The 23,463-nt window shown below is 33.3% G+C and overlaps 1 pseudogene; it reads left to right on the forward strand.

The window, feature by feature from the left end:
* Window positions 1–2,043: 2,043 nt before the first annotated feature.
* On the forward strand, window positions 2,044–2,715 carry LOC143536766 (pectinesterase inhibitor 7 pseudogene; annotated as a pseudogene).
* Window positions 2,716–23,463: the final 20,748 nt, after the last annotated feature.

Consider the following 23,463-nt stretch of genomic DNA (forward strand, 5'->3'; position numbering starts at 1 on the left):
AAAAAGTATAGGAACTTATTAGAACCATTGGATTAAAACTAACACACAGAAGTAGGATAGAAAAATGTTTATTTCTCTTTCTCTCCCTCTCTCTTTAATATAATCACAACCACAAATCATATTCTCTTCAAATCAAAACAAAAAACCCTACTCCTAACTCTTTCAATTTTGACACCACCGTCTACAACCAGCCACCTCCGATTCAACCTGCTATCACAACCGTTCAAGCAGCCACCAACACCAATCAGGTTAACCACTGGAAGTCACCAACGCTACCCGTCGATGCCGCGTTCAGCCATCCACCGCCACCATTGCATTCAACCACCAGAAGTCACAACCGTTGCCCACCGCCACCGCCGCCACGTTCAGCCATCCACCGCCACCATCACGTTCATCCACCGGAAGTCACCACCGCTGCCCACTCCGCCACAGTCGTGTTCAGCCTGCCACCATTGCGTTCAACCACCGGAATTCACCACCGCGACCCACCGCCAGGTTCCACTCACTGTCAATCGGCTTTAACACCACTACCATCGTCATTGCCGTCTTAAACCTCAGGTACCACTGTCTTTAACTACCACCGTCATCACCACCATCGTGTTCAACCGTTATTTGGGGTGGGAAAGTTATGATTTTGTGCTAAATGGTTTGATTCGTTTGTATGCTGATTGTGGTTGGTTAGACAGGTGTCGAAGATTGTTTGATGGGAGCTTGAATAAGGATGTTGTTACGTGAATTGCGATGATAAATGGGTATGTGAAGTTGGAGAAAGTGCGCACCAAATGTTTGATGAAATGCCGAAGAGGAATAACATTTCGTGGAGTGTTTAAAGTTGATGTATTAGTACGATGTTTATTGTGTTTTTGTTCATCATGTTCAACATAGTGTGTTGCACCCAAATTGTTTGATGAAATGCCAAGAGGAATAACGTGTTGTGGAGTGTTTAAAGTTGATGCATTAGTATGATGTCTATTGTGTTTTTGTTCAACATAATGTGTTATTGTTCTTAATGTTCTTGGTTTCTTATGTTTAAAAATTATAACACACTGGACGAATATGCCCCTGGAGTGTTATAAACAAGTATTAAAATAAAACATACCGCCTACAAAACACTTTTCATCTAGACCATCAGATCATCAAATCTAACGCACAAGATTACTTTCTACACTTTTTAGACACACTCCACTTCTTATTATAACTCCACCATATTAATGGATTCTTAATATTATAAAAAGTTAGAGGGGCAATATAGCAATTGTTGGCTTTAAAGCCCCTCCACGTCATCGCCACATAAGAAATAGAGCTTCGAAGCCCTTCTTCTTCCCGCCCCAATATATATACATATATATATATATATGAGAGAGAGAGTGTGTGTGAAAAGCTTCCAAGAGCGTCGGTCGTTCCAAAGGCACCCACCCCTTTGCCGCCCCCTTCTTCGCGTCCCTCGGTGGTGTTCCGCGCCCCATCAAAGACCCCAAGGACGCCCATACCGTGGAGTCTAATGGGGTGTAGGCGTGCAGCCGCCACCACCTCATTCATTTTCATTTTCATTTTCATTTTCATTTTCATTTTCTTCAGTAAAAAACGCTATAGAGAAAAAATGATTGTTTTTTGTGTGAGTTCAATAGCAATGTCTATTGGTAGAGAGTTTTAGCAAGGATTCACCAGTGGAAACGTGTCGAAAAATAACTTCAAACGCTGTATGTTCACTTTCACTCAAATACCTAAAAATGATCTGCATATATACCATACGATTTGAAGGTGTCTAAACCACATTGACAGCAGTCCCTATAGACTTTTGTGAACATTTAATTAATAAAAAACATTATTTGTGTCAAATCAAGCATCCAAAAATTCTGTGACACATGTATATGGGATACAATAGTACAATAAGATACTAGATTGTGACATATATAATATAGCGTGCCCACAATTATAATGTATGCATTTTTTCACTCATATATAGTGACCCATTTCTCTATTATCCATTATCTTCATTCCTCTAGAGAGAGAATCAAGAGAGAGAGAGAGAGAGAGATCGACATGTGGCTACCATTGATGATCATATTCAGCCTAGCCATAAGCCCGACAAGATCCAACACTCTTTTCATCCACAAATCATGCCACACCACTTTGTACCCTGAGCTTTGCTACTTGTACCTCTCACGTTTCGCAACCAGAATCGGAACCAGCCCAAGACTGTTGGCTCAAACCGCCCTAGCCGCGACCCTTAGCACCACACGGACCACTTCTAAACAACTTGTAACTTATTCGAAAACCCACAAATTGACACGAAGGGAATTGAATGCCATGAAGGATTGCCTTGAGGAGATCAGTGACTCGGCTTATGAGCTCCACATATCCATGGTGGAGATGGGTAAAGTCCATTTCGGACCCGATTTCTTGTTTAATATGAACGGTATAGAAACATGGGTCCGTGCGGCTTTAATAGATGATGACACATGCACGGATGGGTTTTCCAACAAAAATATGAATGCTGAGGTCAAAACCATGGTTCGTAAACATGTTTTGAATATTGCGCATTTGGCTAGCATCGCTCTCGCTTTCGTTAACAACTATGCAAAGGGCTAAGCCATGATGTTCCGGGGTTAGTTACATCACTTTTGTGGCACCCTAAAAGTTATGCATAGTTAATAACTAAGGTTATAAAGTTTTTGATCACTTGTTTTAATGTGTAATCAAATAATTAATTCATTCATATAATACTATTATTTCATAGATGTTATCAAACATAACCCGGTCGGTTTGTTTTATTGTACGTTTCTTAAAACATAGTGATTCGACCTAAAATCTTTGTAAAACCTGGTCGAGTCGGATCGTATCGTAAATACCAATATAACAACATTATTAGTCTATGATAGAAATTTTAGTCTATGATAGATGAGTAACTAAGATGCGACACAGAGAACAGAATAACATATCTCAGCTAGTAAAATCTAATTAAAGACGCAACGTTAGGCCTTCAATTAAAATAAATTGAATCTTAAATAATTTATAAATTAAGGCCGCCCATCAGTCCATGGCTGTTTTATATAATTTTATCTATAAATATCACGGGTCATAAACAAACGTCAATGTCGATGTATTATTATCTTATTATGCTTTGAATAAATATCTCATTATCAAATTGTTTTTATTGTAATATCGGCTAAAATACAATAATTATAATTATATGCATTATTTCAGTAACCGACATTTTAAATGTCTTTATGATTAATCTAACTAATATATTAAAGCAGCACAATTTTGTTCACATGTCTTTCACCTAGGTTGTTTAAATAGGCCTTCATGTCATCAACCTTCCATAAATCTATTTTCCATATATTCATAACAAAATTTTAATCAATGATATTAACTTTTATATTTTTGTAACTTATTAATGTAATTATGATATTAATTATTCTAATTATTGTTAGAATTATAAAACTTATTAAATTACTAAGTTTAGATTGTTCATCGTTTCTTCTTTAAAATGCACATGCTTCATTCAAATATCATAACGTTCCCCATCGTTTGTAACCAGATTTTTCGCCTCATCTATAACCGGTTCTTCATGATTTGTCGGTTTCATAATCCAAACAACATCAAATATGTTCATCGTTTGCAATTATTAGGTATGATTTATATTTTAGTGTTTAATCGGTTTTTGTGAAGAACAACATCAACTTGATTCACTGTTATTGGATTTAGGGTTTAACTGCATGATTTTTTATACTAATGATTAATAGATTTGATTTTTAATCTATTCCTATTAATTGATTTATGTTTTAATTTATTTAGGGTTTAAAGGTATGATTTTTTTAAAATTATCGGTTAATCAATATGATTTTTAATATGTTTGTTACTTAAAATTAAGTTTATATATTGTGATTTTTTATTCCTAACACGTCTTTTTCCAAGTTTCATTAATATTAATTTATTTTTATAACCTATCAATTTAAAATTTGAAAATCTTATTATATATATGAATAGGAACATAACTATTATAATAATTAAAATATTAGTTTATTATATTTAACACATTCCTTTATTTGGTATAATATTAGTCAAACAATAGTAATTGATTTAACGAGCATCTAATCTAACTAATATATTAAAACAACATAATTTTGTCCACATGTCCTTCACTTATGTTGTCCACATAGGCTTCCATGTCATCAACGTTTCATAAATCTAATTTCCACATATTCATAATAAAATTTTAATCAATGATATTGACTTTTATATTTTTGTAACTTATTAATGTAATTATGATATTAATTATTCTAATTATTGTTAGAATTAAAAAACTTATTAAATTTATTAGGTTTAAATTGTTCATCGTTTCTTCTTTAAAAGGCACATGCTTCGTTCAAAATTCATAACGCTCCCCATCGTTTGTAACCAGATTCTTCACCTCATTTATAACCGACAATTTTTGTTTCAAAAGGTTTTTGAACAAAAACTCGGCACGGGTGAAAATATAAGTTTAAACCTGATATGTATTTGTAAGCTTAGTTTTCAAATAATATTACAAAATCTGTTAGTAATGTGTTTTTTTTCCAGGTATAATGGTTCATTTATGTTATATTATTCCTTATTTACTGAATTATTTATTTATAAAGTATTTTCTTTTTATGTTATAGACATAGTTTAACATCTTTTGTAATATTTGCTGGTAAAAAACTAATGCCAAATATTTGTGTTGATTGAATATGTTTTTTACAATTTTTATTGTTTCTTGATATGTTTTCCACCCATGTGTAACACGGGTTATTATCCTAGTATTCTACTCACTGTAATAAACACATGACCTTTTAATCTAGTGGGATGGTGATCGTTCCTTCAGAAACTAGTGTTAGGTATAAATTGTTGCAAATGCAATGTTAAGATTTTGGGTGGAAAAAAAGAACTCATTACTATAAGCAACATGAAGAGCGTTTGTAAAGTTTATATATTTCTTTACTTTTTCCTCATTTTCAATCTCAATTTCTAATGCTTGACCGTCTCTCAATCTAATTGTGATGAGGTGCTAAGGTAATTAGGGTGTAGACCGTATAATAAAATATCAAAGGGTTAATCCATGTATAATGTAACATTTTATTGATCAAGAAAAAATTAACCGTCTTATGCGTTTTACTTAATCAAGCATTACTTATATTTAATTGCATGTTGAAATAGTTGAGTACTAGGTTATTGACCCGTGTACGACACGGGCGGAAATATAGAAATAGTCAAGTAAACATATATATAATTTCAAAAAACAAGTTATTTTTTAATATATTTTTGAGACAACAACATGATTTCTAATTGCAATTAATATTCATGCGCAAACAAAGTATTGAAATACATAAACATACAAAGAATAACTTTAAATAGTAAAATGTTAACGAAGAAAATTTAAACACTTCAAAGCATAAACTTCATAAACTTTAAAAAAATATTAACAGAAAACAAACAAACCTTACTAATATTAGTCTGTAAAGCAAGCAAATCAGAAAATAAGCATCCATGAAAGATTCCTGATAAGCATCCAAGAATGATTCGGGTTACTTTTCTTTTTGGACCGGGAACACAGTTGATGACATAAACATTCATATATCAACCTAACAAACATAGTGACCAACTGACTACGAAAACTGTTTTTATATTTCATGTGAAAAGTATTGCACCATAATAAACTGAAGCACGTCCAAAACGCATTTAAGAACATCACAAAATCGAAACATTTTTAAAATGACATGTTTTGACCAGAATTAAATCGTTACGTTTTGAGAATGACCCATTTTAACCGGACCAAATCGATATTTTCTAAAATTGACCCGTTATAACCCAAACCAATTCGATACGATTTTAAAAAGACCCGTTGAAACCCGAACAAAATCGATACCTTTTTATATTGACTCGTATAACACACCTGAAAACTAAGAAAAATATGAAGGGTAGCACATGCAACGTTATTAGCTTTTTGAAATACTTTCTACCAAATGCCAATTAATTATTAATGGTTATGAAGATAAAAAAAATATAGAGTTTTAATAACTTCAGCCCACTTGAAAGTTGAAACTCATGTGAACCTTTCACTTAATTTGTGAATCCTTCATATTCTTTTACTTTTCAATTGACACTAAAACAAAACACCAAACAAACTAAATACAAATTGAACCGAAACTAAATTGAAAAAAATTAAAACAAAACCAAAACCGAAAACCTAAATAAAACAAATACCAATAAAACTAAAAAAAACCGAAATGAAACTAGAACACTAAAACAGATAAGTCTGAAATCGAACCAAAAACAAAAACTGTGAAAACCAAAACGAAAAACTGAATAAAGTTAAACCCACTTAAAACAAAACTAGAAAAACAAAATCAAACCAAAACTAAACTGAAACGAAACAACTTTATAAAAACAAAAACCGAACAAAAACCAAAAGCCTAAATGAAACCAAAATAAAAATAACTACTATGAAACTTTGAAAAGAAAAACTCAAACTCATTAAGAAACACATGCATTATTATTATTATTAATAGTATATTAAATTAAAATATGTTGAATATAATTAAGTTGAATGTAATTTAATATAATTTTGAATTATTTTATTAGAAAGAAATTATGAGAATGTATATTATTTATAGAAAGAGTTATTGTTTTAATAGTATAGTAGATTATTATTATTATTATTATTATTATTATTATTATTATTACTATTACTATTACTATTATTATTATTATATTAGATTAAAATATGTTGAATATAATTAAGTTGATGTAATTTAATATAATTTTAAATTATTTTATTAGAAAAAAATTATGAGAATGTATATTATTTATAGAAAGAGCTATTATTTTAATAGTATTGTAGATAGTATTAAAATTTAAAATAATTGTGTGTTCAAAATTTGGTCTTTTGGTTTTTAGTTCTCCAAATTTTGTTATTTATTCATATTATTGAAAAATAATGTAACTTGATAAAAACACTTACAATTGTAGACTTTACACCTAAGTTGTCTCTTTTCAGCCCTATAATTTGTTTATTTTTACACAGGACACCGTTTAAACATCTTAATATTATTAGTATTATTTAATGGGCTGTTATTTAATTCTAACCAATTTGTCTATCCCAAAAAGTGATGGGATAAATGGTGAAACTATATAGTTCTATAAATACAAAGTCATAACGACTTATATAGTTGTCAAAACTGATACGTGTGGTTAGGTTGTAACTCAAAGTAACATTACCGCTACTTAGAACATTCTCAACCCGTTCCCTATAATTATGTGAAGGGAATTTGCAAATTATATGGTATGGTTATGAGTAGATGAGAGGGAAAATTTTTATAAGAAAGTTAAATTTGAGATTTTACTGTAGATACTGTATAATTTTTTAATATTTTTATAAAGTAATTGTGAGTGAAAGAGAGAAAATATGATGATAAAAGTATAAAAATTATTATTTAATTAAACAGGAGAGAGAAAATACAGTATTTTTTAGTGTAATTATATGATATATATGGATATAGGGTAGGGAACAGGATGAGAATGCTCTTATACAAATCATTTGAAAAACCTACCGACATTCTACCTGATTTAAGCAACAAATCTGTTAGGAAATAATAGATTAAACTTTAATCATTATTAATATTTTGATATTGACTTTATTAAAACAATGTGTCATAAAATAGTATTTGTTTATCATTAATGCTATATTGCTATATGTCACACACATGTATCTTAACACTTAATTATCTTTAGTCACAATTAAGCAACAATATACTTAATCAAGACTACACAATCAAGATCAAATATTAGAAAATTTATCAAGTTCAAGTCTACAAAGTGTTAAATAAAAACCTCTACATCAACATGAAGATGAAGAAATCACAAGATTAATCCACTAAAGATTAATTAACAACTTGGTCAATTTAGACTGTTAGTTTTTATAAACTTAAGATAAGTATATAAAAATATAGTTAAACAAAATTGTTTAAGCATGTAATATTTGAAAGACTTATTCCACTTTGGGTCTATCTTTCATTGATTCATTCAAGCCATGCATTGAACAGCCAACCTTCACCCAATGGGAAAGTCAAACTCTTAGAAGGCAAGGTTGAAGTTTTGGATGAAAATTATAAAGTATATTTAACAAAATGAGTGTAATAATTGGGTTGTGTTGTATGGTGAAATGGAAAGTGATACGGATGGATTCTCACATGCGTTGGTAAACCAAAATAAGAAAAAAAAATGAAGACAATGACCACACGTAACGTTTTCATTGCCAAACCAATGTGAAGTGGACTGCGCGTCCACATTCGCTGGTAGGACCTTAGGATCGACTGTTGGGTGCCCAGTCCCTATCCGTGCATCTCATATGATTGAAAATATAAGACTTATTCAAACTAAGTCTACACCCCTTTTCTCTACAAAATTTTCATACACTCTTCAAGGTTAATCTATCCCATTTTTCAAGTCTAATCAACTTTCAATTATCTAGAGAAGATATCAAAGAATAGAGCAAAAAGAAGAGCTTTTCTAAGTTATCATTCCAACTATCTTACTTGTATTTTGAGGGATCAGTTAACATTCACTTGAACCTCTATAAATCTGGTTGTGTCATCTCTAACCCTTAAACTCTCTACTTATTAGTGTTTATTTTTATAAGTTGTAACAAGAGTTTAGTAAAGTCATTAGCTCACTAAAATTAGCTTAATTAAAATATAATAAAACTCCCTCCCCTTCTAGTTTTCTGCAAAACCATTCCACACCTGCTACAAAATGACACCACAAATTAGTACAAAAATAAAGTTACCAAGTGAATTCAAATACGCAAAAGCAGCACGTATACGATTTGAATTGGTACATCTTTGCTTAAAGTCCAGTCGTTAGAAAAAATGATCAGAGAAACTTGGGTCATTTTTGTATCTTCATATGTACCTTCAAGTTCTTCTTCCCCGTTGTTAGCATCCTCTCGATCATTAGTGTCGTCATGATCGAGTTCGATGGCCCCTCTCTTTGGCAAATCATGCAAGTTCTTCTTCTTAGTTTATTTTTACTATCGTTAACATGTTTACCAATTCATTGATTTAAAGAATGTGTTTTTGGCATCTATGTTATTATATCGGGGAGTTCGTAAACACATTGTTCTAATTCATATATCCCACTTGGCTTCGTCCTCACTTTAACCCATTAATGATTCAAATCATCCCAGCTTGTTTCACTTGTGATGCTAGAAAATAAACTAGTCGTTACTCTTTAGCTTCGATAAAAAATTGATATATGCGAAGCCATATTATGGTTCCACTCAAACCTCGTGATTAGTATTAAGTCAGGCACACGTGAAGATCAAAACAATGCTACAAACGTCATAATATTTAACCTCTAAGACCTCATCAAGCAATCCATAGTAATCAAACTCCGACATCGCAATATTCTTCACCAGCAATGGCTCCCACTAGTTAGTAATTACCCGATGGATTCTAGTAATTGGAGTTTAGCCGACGGTCATACCCATTTGTTTATTACCACAGTCACCCTCCCCCCCCCCCCCCAACACACACAAAACACACTTTTAAATAAACAACTATTGCGAGAGGAGTACACAGTACTATCGCCACGTTTTGACCTCGAGGCGAGCACATCGGGCGCCAAGAGTGGCCACGAGGGTGACGATGACCGCAATTATCACACCCCCCGGCCGAAGGATGAAACACCGGGGCGTGCGTAGATTGAAATCATGCACATGGTATTAAATGTAAAAACTCATATTAAGATAAACCAACAAATTATTCAAACCAAATATAATCCAAATAGAAAACATGACATAGCACTTTATTCATTCAACTTCTAAGTATGACTCATCCCCTATATGAAACTTCAAGAATCTCCATAACTTAATTTCCATCACCTGAAAAACATGCGAGAGTGTCAACTAAAAATAGTTTGTGAGAACATAGGTTTTTAAAAATAAGTTTTATGTTGAAAACATTCCATATGTGTTAAGTTACTTTGTATACTTTAGTGATTACAGCCAAACCTCTGACACGTTTAGCGAGTCGTCTAATCCACGATTAGACTTTTATGTTTAATGTTTAACGATCGTTGGATTCTGAACACACAGGCCTCTACCCGAGGCCTGAGTGGGCGGGTCGAGCCAATAGATCTATCATCATACTACCACGGGCTTTAACAAGTTAATGGTTGTCAATGAGAATATGTATACACTTGTAATGATCACACATAATGAATATTATGAAATAAAGCTTGATTCAAATAGCATGTAAAACAAGATGATTATGCATGTTTCCACCCCGAATTATAAAACGTTCAAGAGCAGGTAAAAGGGGCTATGAACTCACCTTGCTTGACGGATGAACACGAACGCGAGCAAGAGTTTGTTGAACCGGTTACGGGATGCCCTAGATTAATTTTGATTTTTAAATTAGTTAGAGTGTCGCATACTAGAATGTTCTAAACCAAGAACATGACCTCCAGCAAGTTGATTCCCAGGTAAGAGTCACGGGTCCAATGGGATTATTTACGCCACTCTTGCCTTAGACAGAACCGTTTGCTTGTCAGATACATACATACCCGATTTATATTCTATTTTTATACTAACTCAAAATGTTTTAGAATAGTTTTGATAAATAATAAAGTACGAGGTTAAACGTGTGATATCATATTGTTTGGGTGTTTATTGGCATTTAAGAAAGTATAAGGTTTAAAGTGTAAATATTATAATTTAGGATATTTATTGACATTTATGAAAGTATAACGACCAATTATGTAAATATAATTTTCAGTTATGATAACTTTATGAGTTTTTGAAGATCATAAGAATATTCATAGTTGTTCGTGAAAAAATTATACTTTGATCCAATATTTTGAGAAAATAATTGCGATCCCTTGGAATAACATGATCATCATAATCCTTTAGAGCAAAAAGTAAGGGTTTTATTAATAATTTATGATGATCATGATGAGAGTATATGAACAATTATGAAGATTTAAAAGAAAACTCAAGAACATAAGAACAAACTAAAATAAGTTCATAAGAACAAGATCAAAATCAAAGAAATATGAAGAACAACAAAAAAAAATATGTAAAACTTACTTAATTATACTTAGAGAGAAAAGAGAAAATGGGATTTGGTGTGAAAAATAATGAGAATGAGGGGGTCTATTTATAGTGAAGGGTGGAAGGTTTGAATATGATTCATATAGAGATAAAACTTGTTTAAAACTTAATAGATCATCTTAAAGATAATAATAATAATAATAATAATAATAAGATTAAAACAAATAAATTATGTGTGTGTGCATTAAAAGTGCACGGCACTTTTTATTTATTTATTTTTTTGTTTTTAAATTAAAAGATTAGATAAACTCACTTAAGGAATAAGGTTAACTAAGAAGGTTCTAGAATTTTCTCTTTTTAAACCACATGATTAATTTAAATACTTAGGATAAAATTTAATAATAACAAAATATTTTGTTACATGCTATAAAATATTAATCTAGGCATTCCGGTTCAATGTGTCATATTAACGATTAAGCACGATTATGATGAAATAAACATAGGATCGTATAATTACATATATAAAGATAATGTTATTCAATAAATAACACATAATTCAACACTAATAAATGTAGATGATGAAATTAATACGAGAACTTTATTAAATACGAGCACAAAAGACTAGCGTTTTTGCAAGAAAAATCCATAGATGTTACAGGCTCCCCTAGTTAAGGGAATTTCGTCCCGAAATTAAATAGTGGAAACTGTTCGGATTGAAAAAGATGAGGGTATTTCTGTTTCATTTGATCTTCAAGTTCCCAAGTAAACTCTGGTCTTTATTTGTAGTTCCACTTCACCTTCACTAGACGGATTCGACTTCGCTTGAGTTTCTTGACATCACGATCCACAATTTCGATAGGTTCCTCAACAAATTGAAGTTTATCATCAATGTGAATATCATTAAAGGGAATAGGCTGAGTTTCATCGGCTAAGCATTTCTTGAGGTTAGAAACATGGAAAGTGTCATGAATACCACACAATTCTTGAGGTAATTTGAGTTTATATGCCACTGGACCAATCCTTTCAAGAATCTCAAAAGGTCCAACATACCTAGGAGCAAGTTTTCCCTTTTTCCCAAATCGGACAACACCTTTCCAGGGGGAAACTTTGAGTAGGACTCAGTCGCCAACTTAAAACTCAAGTGGTTTCCTTCGATTGTCGGCATAATTCTTTTGTCGGTCACGAGCGGCCTTAAGTCTTTCTTGAATGATGGCAATCCTGGCAGAGGTTGCTTGAACGATTTCGGGACCAATAACTTGCGAGTCACCAGTCTCGGTCCAGCATACGGGTGTTCGACATTTCCTACCATACAAAGCCTCAAAAGGAGCACATTTTATGCTAGTATGGTAGTTGTTGTTATAGGGAAATCCAATGAGAGGTAAGTGATCATCCCAATTTCCTCCAAACTCGATTATGCAAGAACGGAGCATGTCTTCCAAGGTTTGGATGGTTCTCTCGGTTTGACCATCTGTTTGGGGATGATAAGCTGTACTAAGATCCACACGAGTCCCCAAAGATTTTTGAAGGGATTGCCAAAAGTTGGAGGTAAAACGGTTGTCACGGTCGGAGATTATGGATAAGGGAACACCATGACATGTCACGATTTCGTTGATGTAAATTTGAGACAACCTCTCCATTTTGTAGGTTTCACTAATAGAGATGAAGTGAGCAGATTTGGTGAGACGATCGATTATAACCCAAATAGATCATGCTTACGAGTGGTTCTTGGTAGTTTAGCGATGAAATCCATGGAAATTTGGTCTCACTTCCATAGAGGAATCTCGGGTTGTTGAAGCAAACCCGAGGGCTTTCGATGTTCGGCTTTAAATTTTGAGCAAGTGAGACACTTCCCAACATATAAGGCTATGTCTTTCTTCATCCCAGGCCACCAATAGAATTCTCTAAGATCGTGGTACATTTTATCAGCTCCCGGATGGATCGAGTATCGAGTTTTGTGGGCTTCGTCAAGGATAAGATGTCGAAGGTCTTTAGAATTTGGAACCCATATGCGTCCCATGAAGTAAAAAACTCCATCAGACTTAGTTTTCGATTGCTTTTTGGCTCCACAATCCAATTCGGTCTTGAGATTGTTTTGGGCTATCACTTAGGCTTGGGCTTGAAGAATTTGAGCCTTAAGGCTAGTGTGAACAATCATCTCCATGGCCCGAATACGAGACGGTTTAACTCTTTCCTTTCGGCTTAGGGCGTCGGCTACGACATTCGCTTTCCCGGGGTGGTAGCGAATTTCACAATCGTAATCATTGAGTAGCTCGACCCAATGCCGTTGCCTCATGTTGAGTTCTCTTTGGTTGAGGATGTGTTGCAAGCCTTTATGATCAGTATAGATGACACATTTAGTTCCATAGAGATAGTGTCTCCAAATTTTTAGAGTGAAAATCACCGCACCTAACTCAAGATCGTGAGTGGTGTAGTTCTTTTCATGGATCTTTAGTTGTCGAGAGGCATAAGCTATGACTTTGCCTCGCTGCATGAGTACACAACTGAGACCTTGATTTGAAGCATCACAATAGACAATGAAATCATCATTTCCATCGGGAAGGGTTAAGATGGGTGCGTTACAAAGCTTTTGCTTTAAGGTTTGGAATGCGTCTTCTTGCACTTGTTCCCAAATGAACGGCTTGCCTTTTTGAGTTAAGGTGGTAAGCGATAAGGAAATTTTTGAGAAATTCGAAATGAAACGACAATAATAACCAGCTAGACCAAGGAATGAACGAATTTCTGATGGGGTTTTCGGAGCTTCCCAATTTTTGATGGCTTTGATTTTTGCGGGGTCCACGTGTATACCATTATCGTTGATAACAAGACCCAAAAATTGAACTTCGCGAAGCCAGAATTCACATTTTGAAAATTTAGCATAAAGTTTTTCTTTCTTCAACAGTTCCAAGGTGAGGCGAAGGTGTTGCTCATGATCGGTCTTGGTTCTAGAATATATTAAAATGTCATCAATAAAAACGATGATGAATTTGTCGAGATACGGTTTACAAACTCTGTTCATGAGGTCCATGAACACTGCTGGTGCATTAGTCAAGCCAAAGGGCATAACCATGAACTCATAGTGTCCATAGCGGGTTCGAAAAGCGGTTTTGGGTATGTCTTCATCGAGAATTCGCAGTTGGTGATAACCCGAGCGTAGATCAATTTTTGAAAAACCAGTGGCTCCTTGAAGCTGATCGAAGAGATCATCAATCCTTGGTAGTGGGTACCGATTCTTGATGGTGAGTTTATTTAACTCTCGGTAGTCGATGCACATGCCATAAGATCCGTCCTTCTTTTTGACGAAAAGGACAGGAGCTCCCCAAGGTGAGAAACTAGGCCGGATGAATCCTTTGTCGAGAAGTTCTTGAAGTTGGCTAGAGAGTTCTTGCATTTCGGATGGGGCTAAACGGTATGGAGCTTTGGCTATGGGAGTTGCACCGGGTATAAGGTCGATTCAAAATTCGACTTTTCGAGGCGGAGGAAGTCCTGGCAAGTCATCGGGAAAAACTTCGGGATAGTCTTTGATAACAGGAATGTCTTGAATCTTTTTCACCTCGTATTTCTTGTCAATTACATGGGCTAAAAAGGCATAGCATTGTTTCCTCAAAAGTTTACGGGCCTTCATGCAAGAGATGATTTTTAAGTTACGATCGGGTTTTTCTCCTTGAATGATTAGTGTTTCGCCGGATTGTAACGGGATACGAATGAGCTTCTCGGCACAGGCAACTTCGGCTTGATTACGGGATAACCAATCTATTCCCACAACTAGGTCAAAACTACCAAGCTTAAAGGGAATTAGATCGATATTAAGAGAGTGGTCATCAAAGGTCAAGGTGCAAGCACGCATAATAGTATTGGCTTGGGCGATGTTACCATTGGCTAAATCGACGGTGTAAGGGGAGTCTAGTTCTACCGGTTTCCATTTAACTAGGGGTTCAAAATCAAGTGATATAAAACTTCTTTCCGCTCCTGTATCAAATAGTATGGATGCAAAGTGGTTATTTAAAAGAAATGTACCGGTTATGACATTGGGATCTTGACGTGCATCTGAAGCACCAATAGTGAAAGCTCTACCACGAGTGGCTTGGTTGTTGTTTGGAGCCAATTGGGGACAGTTGTTCTTGAAATGGTCCAAACTACCGCATCGAAAACAAGCACGAGCATTGTTATTGTTTGGTGGAGCGGGGTTGGTCACCATAGCATGATTAACAGTAGCAGGAGCAGTTCGGCATCGAGGGGCTAAATGACCAAAACGACCATAATTGGTACACTTTCGGCATTGGGAACTTGGTGGGTGATGATAGTTGCAGGTGGAGCATAGGGGGTGAGGTCCAAAGTACCCTACCCTAGCCGGAGCTTGGTTAGCAGGAGCCACAGGTTGGACGGGCACAGCAGGGGTGACTGCAGCATAGTTGGTGGTTTTTGGTTTCTTATTAGGTTGGTAACTAGTCTTCTTGAATTCTCTCTCTTTTTGTTTCCTCGAATCCTTCCCCAAAATTCCGGTTTTGACTAGTTCATAGGTTAAGGTACTGGCTAGGTGTATAGAATCTTGGAGGGTTCCAAAATTAACGGTCAAGATCATGCTCCTCATTGAAGGAGGTAAGCCATTTATATAGCGATCAATGGCTTTTTCCTTAGGAGTGACTAGGTGGGGTACTAGCTGGGATTGTTCTTGGAAACGGTTGGTATAGCCAAGGTGATCCGCTCCTTTCATGGTATGACCCCAAAGCTCATCTTCCATCTTTCGGAGTTCGTTCTTGTGAAAATATTTTCTAGTCAGCAGGTCTTTGAATTCGGCCCAAGGTAGAGCCAAGGCCGGCTCACGACCTCGAGTCCTGATTTGAGTGGTCCACCAAGTCAAGGCCCCCAACTTGAGGGTGCTAGCAGCATACTTCACCATTAGATTCTTCGGACAATTGCACATGCTTAAAGCGGCTTCCGTGCTCTCGAACCATTGTAGAAACCCGGTGGCACCTTCCGAGCCTGTGAACTCGGTAGGTTTTGAAGCAACAAAGGTTCGGTAGGATTGATCGTAGTTGTTGCCATTATTGTTGTTGTTGCCGTTATTGTTGTTGTTACCGTTGAGTTGATTGACAATAGCGGGAAGAAGAGTAGGGCCATTTGAGCGAGCACAGTTGCTAGTGGGGTGTCATTGTCGTTGTTGTCATTGGTGTCATTGGAGGCATCGCGACGAGGAGGCATTCTAAAAAATCATCATATAAGGTGGATAAATAAAAGAGTAAGGAATAATAAAGCAAATGTTTTGCTATAAAGTAGAGCAATGCAGTCTTCGTCCCACGGTGGGAAGGGGATGAAGGAGTTTATGAAAGAGTTGACAGAATCGAGAGACGTGCTAAAAATAAGAAGTTAGGACATTTAATAGCACATAATTTCAACCTAAGGGACGTAGGTCGGTTACTAACTCTTTACGACCAAGGCTTTGATACCAATCTGTCACACCCCCCGGCCGAAGGATGAAACGCCGGGGCGTGCGTAGATTGAAATCATGCACATGGTATTAAATGTAAAAACTCATATTAAGATAAACCAACAAATTATTAAAACCAAATATAATCCAAAAAGAAAACATGACATAGCACTTTATTCATTCAACTTCTAAGTCTGACTCATCCCCTATATGAAACTTCAAGAATCTCCGTAACTTAATTTCCATCACCTGAAAAACATGCGAGAGTGTCAACTAAAAATAGTTTGTGAGAACATAGGTTTTTAAAAATAAGTTTTATGTTGAAAACATTCCATATGTGTTAAGTTACTTTGTATACTTTAGTGATTACAGCCAAACCTCTGACACGTTTAGCGAGTCGTCTAATCCACGATTAGACTATTATGTTTAATATTTAACGATCGTCGGATTCTGAACACACAGACCTCTACCCGAGGCTTGAGTGGGCGGGTCGGGCCAGTAGATCTATCATCATACTACCACGGGCTTTAACAAGTTAATGGTTGTCAATGTGAATATGTATACACTTGTAATGATCACACATAACGAATATTATGAAATAAAGCTTGATTCAAATAGCATGTAAAACAAGTTGATTATGCATGTTTCCACCCCGAATTATAAAACGTTTAAAATCAGGTAAAAGGGGCTATGAACTCACCTTGCTTGACGGATGAACACGAACGCGAGCAAGAGTTTGTTGAACCGGTTACGGGATGCCCTAGATTAAGTTTGATTTTTAAATTAGTTAGAGTGTCGCATACTAGAATGTTCTAAACCAAGAACATGACCTCCAGCAAGTTGATTCCCAGGTAAGAGTCACGGGTCCAATGGGATTATTTACGCTACTCTTGCCTTAGACAGAACCGTTTGCTTGTCAGATACATATATACCCGATTTATACTCTATTTGTATACTAACTCAAAATGTTTTAGAATAGTTTTGATAAATAATAAAGTACGAGGTTAAAAGTGTAATATCATATAGTTTGGGTGTTTATTGGCATTTAAGAAAGTATAAGGTTTAAAGTGTAAATATTATAATTTAGGATATTTATTGACATTTATGAAAGTATAACGACCAATTATGTAAATATAATTTTTAGTTATGATAACTTTATGAGGTTTTGAAGATCATAAGAATATTCATAGGTGTTCGTGGAAAAATTATACTTTGGTCCAAAAGTAAGGGTTTTATTAATTGCGATCCCTTGGAATAACATGATCATCATAATCCTTTAGAGCAAAAAGTAAGGGTTTTATTAATAATTTATGATGATCATGGTGAGAGTATATGAACAATTATGAAGATTTAAAAGAAAACTCAATAACATAATAACAAACTAAAATAAGTTCATAAGAACAAGATCAAAATCAAAGAAATATAAAGAACAACAAAAAAATATGTAAAACTTACTTGATTATGCTTAGAGAGAAAAGATAAAATGAGATTTAGTGTGAAAAATAATGAGAATAAGGGGGTCTATTTATAGTGAAGGGTGGAATGTTTGAATATGATTCAGATAGAGATTAAACTTGTTTAAAACATAAAAGATCATTTTAAAGATAATAATAATAATAATAATGTGTATAATAATAAGATTAAAACAAATAAATTATGTGTGTGTGCATTAAAAGTGCACGGCAACTTTTTTTATTTATTTTTTTGTTTTTAAATTAAAAGATTAGATAAACTCACTTAAGGAACAAGGTTAACTAAGAAGGTTCTAGAATGTTCTCTTTTTAAACCACATGATTAATTTAAATACTTGGGATAAAATTTAATAATAACAAAATATTTTGTTACATACTATAATATATTAATCTAGGCATTCCGGTTCAACGTGTCATATTAACGATTAAGCACGATTATGATGAAATAAACATAGGATCGTATAATTACATATATAAAGAGAATGTTATTCAATAAATAACACATAATTTAACACCAATAAATGTAGACGATGAAATTAATACGAAAACTTTATTAAATACAAGCTCAAAAGACTAGCGTTTTTGCAAGAAAAATCCATAGATGTTACAGCAATGATAGATCGGGCCGCAGAAAGAGAGTTGAAGACGTCGACGTTATTTAGATATATATTTACGTTTTCATTTTGTATTTTGTACGAAATTCGTTGAAATGGTATTATGTTTTATTATATTGTCTCGTTGTAATTTTTAAATTGCGCTAACAGATAACGAAAATCAATTAAAAGAATACACACTAAAATTATGCATACATACATACGCATACATACACATACATATATATATATATATGTATGTATATATATATATATATATATATATGTGAGGAATCTTTTGAGAACCATGTTGAGTTGTAAGAACTTAAAAACTCCATTATAGGCCACACATTTAATTAAATGGATTGGAATATATGGTTGAGATTAAATCTGGCAAAAAAATCAACATAGGAGAGAGAATAAAGATGCAAGTGACTACACTAACTTTTACGTCCGTTACACATGTGTAAAAAGTCGACTCGGTACGAAAAACTTATGTAATTTTTTACGTGTATGTAACCTACATATATTACACATGTGTAAAAAAATTCGAAAAAAAAATCGTTACACTGAGTTCTTTCGCGTTCTTAAAACTCAAAGGAGTTCTCTTTTAAAATCTCCCATATATATATATATATATATATGGGAGGGTTATCCTAAAAACAAGTAGTTTCCTAGGAATAAATCATAGCCATTGGATCATGTTAATCAATGGTTGAGATTTAAAATTACCAAAAACCGACATAATTTTCTAGAATTACTCTTTCACCATTATAACCGTCATAGTTTTCTAGAATTGTTCTTTTACTATAATTTGTAATGTCACATGTTAAAAATTTATTGGTTCTTATCATTTCTAAAAAAATTCTTATTTGTATTTGAACCCTATATATATATATATATATATATATATATATATATATATATATATATATATATATAGAGAGAGAGAGAGAAAGAGAGGAAGGTTAGAATAGGAACACAAACTTATGTAAAAAATGTAGGAAAAGATCTAGACCATTGAATTGACTATAGCACATAAGGGTATTTCTGTCCATAGCATTTTTAGTATTTTTGGAATTAGTATATGTAATTAATTATAAAATTAGCCACCGTGCATATTTGAATAGGAGGCAATATCAAACAAATAAATCTCCAATTCTAATCAGCCATTCATTCACCTCAAAACCCTACATCACAAAGTATGTCATCTTCAACCTTCATTGGCGAGAACTGCTTCATTTTTTTGGCTTCGTCAGCGCCGCCATTACCACCCTCATCTTCTCCTGTAAGTCATTGACGACGTTCAACAAAAACTTAATTCACCGATTGTTACACATCTACAACAAAAAATTCTCTAACATGTCGTTTTGAAAATGTAGTATTTTCCCGTCTTCCTTCGCCGCCACCCCTCACGTTTTGAAGCCACCCAATCCCAATAAAACGACACCAAATCCAGGAGATGATTTTCTGGTGGTTATTTTTTTCCGTCGTGGCGGAAATCTTCTAGCTGATAATGGATAGCTTGTTGAAGAGACTAAAAGTCTAAAATAGATAGGCCGGAGAAGGGATTGACGGTTGCGGACACAAAGAAGATACGGTTTTGCAAACTGAAAAGATAGAATTGAAGTTAAATGGGTAGGTTTCAGTTTCTTTAGTTGCTTCTAGAATTGTTTTGAATTTTTTTTTTAAATTCATAGAGTATAAAAGTATTTTTATAGTTCATATTGTTATATAAATATAATAATATGTGTTTTCTTTTTTTTTTCTAGATCAATGTTTTAGTTCAACAATTAAATGAATGGATGGTGTGTTCAGATCTATTGTCGCCGCCGATTCATATGACGCAATAATTGGGTAAAAAGGTAGTTGTGTTTCCAAATTTATTTTGGGAGATCCCGGAAAGCGTTTGAAGATTGGATCTCTGGGGTAGCTATTCTTTATTGTGTTTCTAATGGGTATTCAAGAATTATGGACAAAGGGAGATTGGATGAATGATATATGAAAAAGCACCGTGACTCAAGATGTTCACATCCATAAATTAATTATATATTATAGTGTTTTTGTTTATATAATTACAATATTGGGTTTTGGTTTCAAATAAAATGTTTATGATGTTTCAATTCGTGTGCTACGAATGATTTGTATTTTTTTTATTTAAAGTGTTTTTGTTCATTATAATCATGTTATTCAAAGCGTTTTGTTCATTGTAATTATGTTCATTATACAGAGTGTTTTTGTTCTTTATATTTATTGTTTGACGAATTATATCTTGTTCATTAGTGTATTTTAGTTCTTGGTGTTGTGTTTTAAATTTGGATTAAAATATGATGTTTTTTCAAATTTTGATTATTTTTATTTAAAACACAATGTTATATATCTTGTGATATTTTTGGTGTTGTGTTTTAAAGTTGGATTAAAAAATAATAATTATAGGTTGATAATATTTCCATATATAATATAACACACTAGATGATTATACCCCTATAGTGTTATAAAACAAGTATTAAAATAAAACACACAGCCTACAAAACACACTTACCATCTAGACCATCAGATCATCAAATCTTACGCACCAAATTACTTCTTACACTTTTTATACACACTCTACTTCTTATTATAACTCCATCATATATATATATATATAATAAAAGAGTGGATTCTTCACCAAAACTCTTCCTTTGTCCATGTGGAATTTTCTCAATATTTTCCTTTATTTTTATTTATTTTGATTAGTATCATAAAACTCGGGATCCGGTTTTGACCAGATCTGGAGCATATAACCCAACTACTCAAATTCGGATCCTTTATATATCCTATATTTAGGCACAATAATCAATTTATGAACCCTAGCACTCCTATTCAACACTCTCCAATTTATGCTATTATCCATTGTGCATCTACTTCAACATCACAGGTATGAATGGTCTTCAATTGTTAAAAGCTGTAACACAATAATTATTTTGGTTTAGAGCTTTGTCGTCTTCAATTTCAAAATCAACCCTAATTTTGATATATCAACATAAATCATTTATTGGATTTGTTCGATTTTATTATCAATAGTTGGAAACTATTAGGATCCAGCGATCTACGAATCGATTAGCAATTTTATTTCAAGTTTATGATTGGATCACGCCTTATTCTTCCTTAAGGCTTATGATCAGGTTTTGAGTTCTTCGATGTTGTTATGATTCGTAAGTGATTTCATTTTGTGAATTGAATGCTCATATAGACATATAGTTTATTTGCAACAGGTTATCATTGAGAAAACGAAGGATTATGGTTTGTGTGCAAACTTGAAATATGATAATTTGTGGTCATGTTTATTTTTGGATATTGTGTTATTACCTTGCAGAATGAAACAAGAAGTTTTTGATTAATTTAAGGGTTTTTTTCATTATATTTAAGGTTTGTTCTCATACATTCATTCATTAGTTTTTCAAAAATTATAAACCCGAACCCATAACTTTTTTATAACCATTTCTTAATTTTATTTACAGTTGTAGTCCAAAAGCTTGAAATTGATTTGATGGCGAATATATAGAAGAAGTTGGATTCTTTAATTTCTAATTTATCTCCCTTCCATCAAATCTATTCGATGACGCCGCATTGAGCCGATTTCGCAGCCATATCTGGTCTCGACGCTGGTGGGCTTATCAATCACATAATATATATAAAATTATGTGAATATATGTGTCTGATTATCTTATATCATCTAATCTGCCAATCTTTACTTTGATTGTAACCTTGATTGAAACCCTAAATCTATATTTTCGTTGATTTATGTAACATAATCCATCCTTTGATCGACTTTATAATATGTTTTCTCTTATATTCGATAATAATCTATATAGTTTATGAGTTTGATTGATGAAAAATTAGTTTGTTAAGATGTTTTGATTCATATAAGTTCCACACTTTGATTTACTTTCTCTGCATGTTTGTTTACAGTTTCTTCATTCAACTTAATAATTAGGATTGATCAATCTATATCCATGTTATATCGATTGGATTAATGATTTTACAATATTCTTGCATGGTGGCGTGGAGCAGGTGGATGGATAAGACTATTGAAATCAATCACTGAAGGAGAAGGTAACGCACACACAAACTAAGTATTTTACTATATGTTTTGTTATCATTTAATTGGAGAAGCTTAGTTGAGAACTTCGATTTGTTTGGAAATATTATTTCTTCATAACCAACGGGGTCTGAGGTTTTTAATTTCAATGCTTTGATTAATTTGTTTTTTATTTTGCTATTTAGGTGAAATTGAAGTTCTCAACTTCAGGTGAATGATTTAAAAATATCGTAGGAAGCATTAAATATAAAAATGTGATGTTTTTGCCATATCACTATGTGACATTCCTATCTTTCTGCAAAAAGATTAAAAAAAATAAAAGAAAAAGCAGTTATGTTTGTATTTTACCATCCTAAACTTTAATATAACGTTTTGTAAGGTTGTGAAGACTACATATTTTATAACGTAATAAAAAAATAACAAAAGCTGTAGTAAACTTGCAGCTCAAAAATGCATTAGAATTACATGCAATTTTTTGTACCATAACATTAAACAAGTAATATTATGTTTTCAAAAAAAAAATTGCTGATTAAGTGTCTTTCAAAAAAATATTATGTTTTCTTACAAACAACTATTTCTTGGTATATTTCAGTATGCGTTCAATAGATGGTTTTGTTTAGAACATGTTTTTCGAAGCATGTCTTTTGTTGTTTCTTTTGACAAGCCAAAATGGTAAAGTTATTTAATGTGCTAAAATTCCTTTTTTCACAAATCTGATGCTAATGTCCTGTGCACAGGGTTGTTCGTTTCAGTTTTGAGCCCCCGCCAAAACCAAAACCAAAATCAAAGTTTACAGTTATGAGTTTGTATTAACATAT

The sequence above is a fragment of the Bidens hawaiensis genome, unplaced genomic scaffold (assembly GCF_021521415.1).
Source record: "Bidens hawaiensis isolate Kalapana, Puna unplaced genomic scaffold, B.hawaiensis_p1.1 tig00010926_1, whole genome shotgun sequence".
Lineage (NCBI taxonomy): Eukaryota > Viridiplantae > Streptophyta > Magnoliopsida > Asterales > Asteraceae > Bidens > Bidens hawaiensis.